This window comes from Bactrocera oleae, chromosome 2, assembly GCF_042242935.1.
Source record: "Bactrocera oleae isolate idBacOlea1 chromosome 2, idBacOlea1, whole genome shotgun sequence".
NCBI lineage: Eukaryota > Metazoa > Arthropoda > Insecta > Diptera > Tephritidae > Bactrocera > Bactrocera oleae.
The window spans coordinates 48,853,482-48,860,378 of record NC_091536.1 but is presented as its reverse complement, the minus strand read 5'-3'; the positions used below and the strand labels follow the sequence as shown (position 1 = coordinate 48,860,378).

Genomic DNA, 6,897 nt, shown 5'->3' with positions numbered 1-6,897 from the left:
GCCTTTCGTTGTTGCCCAGTCCTTTGCTGCTTGGCTGCGGTGGGTGATTTTGGTGAGCTGGAGTGGTTTGGTTGTTGTTGTTTGCTGGTACGGTTTTTTATTTATTTAGTTCGCGCCCGTTCTGTATTTTTATGTATGTATTTTTGTTGTTTTTTGTTGAAATTCGCGCCCGTTCTGTCTTTTTGATTATTTCCCGCACGTTGTTGGTTTTTCTTGCCTTTTTTTTTTGTTGTTATATATATATGCTTGTGCCACTTCACTTCACTCACCTTCTTCTGTTCTTCTTTTTTTTTTTTTTTGTTTTCTATGTGTATATGTCACTCCACTGCACTGCACTTCTATCTATGTAGAACCTCTTTTTTTTTTTTTTGATTTTTTTTTTTTTTTTTTGTATGTGTATATATGTTTTTTTTTCACGGCACTGCACAGCATTTATGTCTTTTTTTTTTGGTTTCTATGTGTATATATGTTTTTTTTTTCCACTGCACTGCACAGCACTTGTCTTTTTTTTTCGTGTTATTTTAACGTTTAGCCACACTTTGTTTCACACAGCACTTTTTTTTTCTTTTTTTTTCGAATTTATAGTTTTTTTTTTCACTCCATAGTGCCGCTCACTATGGCTCGAAGGACCAATACTTAATTACTTCGTTTGCGCACTCACCTTTTTGCACTTTGACGAAAAATAATACGGCGTATAAAAAAAGGAAACACGGGCGGAAACTTGCGGACGTCTGATCGGGGCGATTCGCTGATGAGAAAAAAAAGTTTCTGGTCTATTGTTACTCCCTTTTGAGTGTTGGGTAGTGTAGAGTTGTGGTAGGATGTGATGTGTATGTGTGGGTGGTCTGTGTGGTGTGATATCTGCGTGGTGTGATGTCTGCAGGGGTGGTGTGTGTTTGTGTGTGTTAATGGGTGGGGCCTTCTTGTGGATCGTGTTGATGTGGTGTGTTGGCGCTCAGTGGCGCGTATGGCGTAACTCATCTAGCCAATGTATATGTACATATGTACATCTTTTATCATATTAATCTTATATATAATCATATGTATGTATATCTGCACAAGCGCATTTGAATGTGCGGATTCAGAAATTGAAATCATAATTTTATCATATATCAACACAATATATGTGCGCGCATTGATTTATATGTACACGCATATATGTATGTAGACATAAAATTGCCGAACAAATAATGCATACACAAACCAACATACATACATATGTATATGCGTACACATGTAAATATGTCACCCGCAAAAACTACAAACATTGTTTTACAAAAACAACAATCGTCACAAGTCAATATGTCAGCCAAATAGGCGAAGCCCAAATTTATAGTAAATTGCACAACAACAACATTTTCATTCATGAACGCAGGCGTACTTTTAACAAGCAACCTCGCTTCATTCATAAAAACAGATACCCTCACATCCCCCGAGCATGCTTTTGCCTACAAGCGTCTTTTCACGACGATGGCAAAAGCTAAAAATCATAAATTGAACAAATTTCTGATATTCCCTCTAGAAGGGAAAAGTGACCACCGCTCAAATATGAAAATTCAAATATTTTAGAATAAAAGTGACAACATAGTATATTTGTCGATCTACAATTCAAGAAACTTTTTAAAGAAAATATTCAATATTCCTCTGATTTATGTATACAGTAAGCCCCGGTTAAGTATCACTCCTCCAATCCCTCTTATCTGCCTGTGTCTTGCTGCATCTCTCGTTTTTTTTTCTTAATTTTTTAAGGAAAACGGTAATTTTTTTTAAATACATAGGAATTTTTTTTTTGGTACCAGTCTCTTAAGTACCACAATCGCTTATGTACTACAAAGCATAAAAAATCTGCTACTTTGGTTTTGGCACTTAACCGGGCTTGACTGTATTTGTCAAAGAATGTGCGTATGTAAATATGCGAATTTTTTGTACACACATCTGCCCGTATATATGCACATGACTTGTTGACTTTGTTTGCATTTACGCATGTCACGTTGTATATGAATCACTGTAGATTTTGCACTTGTCATATGCGATGTATGTTTGTAAAAGTGTGTATGGTTCTGTTGGTCAAAGTTATGTAAGTTTGTTTTGGCACATTGGCATATGCACGAAATTGAATTGAATTCAATCCAAAATGAGTATTCCTTCTAAAGTAAAGACAACTTTATTGTTTTAAAAAAAAATATGTAACTTTTATTACTTATATTTTTCTTAAAACTAACAATTGAAGGTTTTTTATAAAATTGTAGGATTTAATTAAAAATTAAATAAAATTTTATAAAATAAAAACTGATTTACGAAATTTTCCATATAAAATGGAAATTTCTCACACGACTTAATAATTAAATTAAGTCAATTATTTTCACCTGCTTTTTTAAACACAATTTAATCCATCTTGATTAAGTGCAATATTAATGTTTAAAAAAGCTAGGCTCAGTTGCAACAGTAATAAAAAGAAAAGTTAAAAAAAACCTGGAAATATAAAATAAAACTGAAATTAGAAGAAAAGCTGAAAATATAAAGGAGCTGAAAATAAAAAAAGAACCTGTAAATAGAATAAATAGCAAAACATTGAAAAAACGTAAATATTATTTTCATTTGGTTAGTTCATTACTCACCCGAAAGTAGGATGTTCGTTAATGAACAGGCCCTGACTTGCAACTTACTTAAGTTTTTTTATTTTATCATCGCGCTTCCGATGTCGTTCCCTATTTATTTCGTCTTTCACCAACCATTTTGAATTTTTAAACAGAAGAACGGTCACTAAATATTCTAAAAGTTTGGTTTTATGAGCATAACACCCATCGGACTTATTAAACCATTCAGGAAAAACCTTTTCGGTTCTTTGTTGTATAGCAGACAACATCAGACAACGAACATTAGAATAATGAGCATATTCGTTGAAGAGCTTGACGTACCACATCATTTGCAGTCGACACACTTCGAAGACCCTATCACTAGGATTGACCAGCCTTAAATCACCGTCATCCTTATAGTTTTTTGCTCTGATTAGGGCCTCCGAGTAGAGCGTTAAATCGCTCTGTGTCTTTGTCATTGCCTCAGTACATTTATCGCAATGAATTTTACACAAAATTTTCTGGTAAATACCATAGTCTGTGTAATACCGCTTGACTTTGACGTCAGCTTCGTCGTCCTCTTCAACGAAATTTTCGTCTGGAATAACAAAATTTTCCAAACCGAGTTGCTTATATTCCTGATCGCTTTCCTGCACATCTAAATGACGATCTTCGGGGCCTAGGTTCCAATCTAAATTTACATCGTCATCATCCTCACAATTAGTTCCCTTATTTTCGAAGTTCTGCCTTAAAATTTTCATCGATATTAATCGTCCTACTATATATTGAATTTCATGGGCAGTGGGATGGGTATTCATACCCAGACACAAGTTGGACCTTCCCGGAATCATTTCTTAAAAGCGGATATTTTAATGGATTTTTTGATGCAAAATTTTTGCAGTCTAAATCATCGAAGAGATCGTTCATTCTCTTCACAAATAACTGCGTAGGCTTGACACATTTTTTTAAATATTCGTTAGAGCCGAATAGATTTTGGCTATAGGCCATTTCTATGCCAGCCGCGACCGAATTACTCAGAACTTGAGTTGCACGTTTTACAGATATTTTTTCAAAGGCGCTGGGATGTATGTGGGACTCTGTTAGTTTTGGACAAATCTTAAAATGTGTATTGCTCTGATCGATAGAGTATAGTTTTTTAATAATATTGAAACTGACTATTCCATCGAGACTTGAAATATCATATTTCATTAACGTATTGCGGACAGGCTTAAATAGGTGGCAATAATCATATAAGTAATACACTTTAGAACTTTCGTGCATGTAAAAGGGGTTTTCTTCAGTAATTTGCATTAAATTGTAAATTGAAGAGTTTGGTTCCCCCTGATCGCAGACTAAAGCCTTTACGCTAAGGCCAATCGACTTCAGTGCTGTGATATTTTTATTCAAAATTTCATATAAATTTTGACTTAGAAGTCCACCTTTGGAAATATAGTAAGAAAACACATATTTCCAACTTGAACTCAACCCTTTTACCATAAAAAAACAACATTTACTACCAATTTTCATTTCGCGATGGCCTTCCCCGTAATCTACAAATCCATCAATGATATCTCTAACTCGATTATAAGTTAGATCGGACTTTATGATGATTTCATCAAATAAGAGAACGCAATTACGTTCTAGAACGTACATATTTTTGGCAATTTTGCCTAAATTTCCCAAGACATTGGCATCGACGCCAGGGACAACATACCTAATGGGGCGCCATCTCAAAAGAGAGCTCTTGCTTGGTAAAGCGAAACCTAAATCATCACGCATGAAACTGTAAGATTTGGTGGACATATAGTTAATATTTTGTGCCAATGTCTTTTCATTGTCACTAAAGAAAGTGCGTTTTGTGACGATCATCCTAGTGAATGTTACAGTATCAGAGCTTGAAGTTTCATCCGCAACTATTGCACGATCTTTAAGTTCTTTATACTCTGTTTCTAACTGTTTTATAACCCCCTCTAACTCTTCGATCTTTTTATTAAGTTTGAACGCATTACTTTGATAAAACCGTGCGGCTGTCTAATGCAGAGCCTACGTCGTTATTTTGTGTCCCTAATCCTAATCTTTCTTCTTCTAAAATGGAATATTCTTCGAATTCCCTCAAGGTTATATCGTCCTCCCTATCTCCTACAGCTACCTTAGGACGTTCATAAGTGTTAGTGACGGGCGGGCACACCCAATCAGAGTCATTACTAGAAGAGCTACGATTTAGTTCTGACTCTAATCTGAAACATGGAATAGCCCCAGGCAAAAGTTTGAATCTAGAGACGTACTCTGGGTCTAAATGGTTACAACAGATAAATAGGGTATCGGAAGGCGACACGACTATGTTGCAAGCCTCTGCCCAACTTTGACGAACATCGTCCTTTTTAGGGAACTCAAACAGCGTCGCCTGCCTTGAAACGCAGCTGCTAATGTAGCATCTTTTTCGGGGCAGTGGACCCGTCCACAAATGCCTAGGTGCTTCGTCGTAACCTAATTACATAAAAAATTTATATTCAACGCCTGTTCATGTTGTAAGTATAAACGTATATAATTACATTAAAATATAAATATTATAACATATTATTATTGCATTTATTTTATATAATTTTAGCTGACTCGAACTAAAATATATCAGTAAAACTATCAAGTAAGGAAGAGTTAATTTCGGATGTAACCGAACATTTTATACTCTCGCAAAGTATACCATACTCGTTTTAGATTTCACCCATTTTCATTTATGTATTGTATATATAACCCTATATACAGCAGTTTTAAAAAACTATGGATACTTCACTAAATATTAATGTAACACCAATAATAAATAATATTGTTTTACCATCATCGCACATTACTGTATATACTTATATTAGAAGTGTCAGCAAATATACTAATGTTTATATATGTACATATGTTAATATATACTCTCAATATACATACATGCCTACATACACATACAACTGTATGGATGTAATATATATAGTTTTTGTAATCCTAATAAAGTTAAACAAGTGTATATTTATATAAACTACTCTATATAATTTTATATTATTGAAAAAGAAGAACTTACCAAGGTTGAGGGTGGGCACAGCATGTGCCTTCAATTTTCTCACGCCCACTGCACTTCGCTCGAAGTGTTTAATGCAAACGAATGCATTGTGGGCGGGTAAATCCAGCGGTGGTGGGATTTTGAGGTTTTACACCCACTTTTGGAGGTCCTCCTCGTGTTTGGGAAACGAAAGCAATCTTTTCGATTCTTCAATACACTCGCGAACGCGACACTTCCTTCTCACTGACATTTTCAATTTATATAATTAATAAAAATAGTAAACCCACAACGGAAAAACGGAACGAATTGATCTACTCGCGTCGAAAATCTTTTAAAACTAAAATTCCGTTGACTAAAATTCCGTTGACCCTTCCTCCTTTTCATTCATTTTGGCGTAATTTCCCCACTAAAACATATATTAACTACAATTAGAAAAAAATCTAACTACTTGCGTTTTGGCGCAATTTCTCCACTAATAATTATATATAATATACAAGTACTTTTCTAATCAAAAACCACCTGCATATATTGTAAATACACATGTATTAACTTCTGTGGTTCGTTTTGGCGGGATTTCCCCACTAAAACATATATTAGAAAAAGTTAGAAAAAAGCACTTGCATATATGGTAATACATATATATATATATATATATTATATTAGCTTTTCCCTTCATTGGCTGTCTCTCACATATATTTTTCATTTATTAGCATTATTTTTCTCATTTAACATTTAAAATGCTCAATTCTGCTCTCTACAGGGCTAAAATTCTAGTGAAATCAGCTTATAATTTGTTTGTGGTGAAATGCACTAATGTTGGCGAGTAACCCTCCGTCAAGAAGAACATTTTGACAATCGGCACACCATGAACCTTCTCTATGATATACGTTCACTGGAACTACCACTAACAGTGTTACCAGGTTCTCTCAACTAGATCCCTCTAGATTGCCACTCAAAATCCCCTAGATCAGAAAAAATCCCCTAACTTAAATAATTTTAAAATTATTATTGAATCAAGAATCTTACTACAAAAAAACATTTAATTCAATATAAAATATTTATTTATTTTACTATAAATAAAAATACATGAGAATATAATAAATAAAATTTACTTTTAAAAGAAAATATAATAGAAGCCGCTTTTGACGTCTGATAATCATATCAGAACCTCAGTAGATGGGTACTGCCTTTTTGTAGACATTCGTTGTAAATAAATTAATACATTTTTTATTGACATTTTCAGTCTATTCATAATTAAAACTTGCAGTTTGTTAATCT

The 6,897-nt window shown here is 34.0% G+C and overlaps 1 long non-coding RNA gene across 1 annotated transcript; it reads right to left on the bottom strand.

The window, feature by feature from the left end:
- Positions 1 to 2,343: 2,343 nt before the first annotated feature.
- LOC138858993 (uncharacterized) lies at positions 2,344 to 5,307 on the bottom strand. The gene is made up of 3 exons (XR_011398035.1): positions 5,263 to 5,307; positions 2,619 to 2,951; positions 2,344 to 2,545 (listed from the first exon to the last, which is right to left on the bottom strand). It is a non-coding gene; the product is annotated as an uncharacterized lncRNA (long non-coding RNA).
- Between the last annotated feature and the right edge of the window lie 1,590 nt (positions 5,308 to 6,897).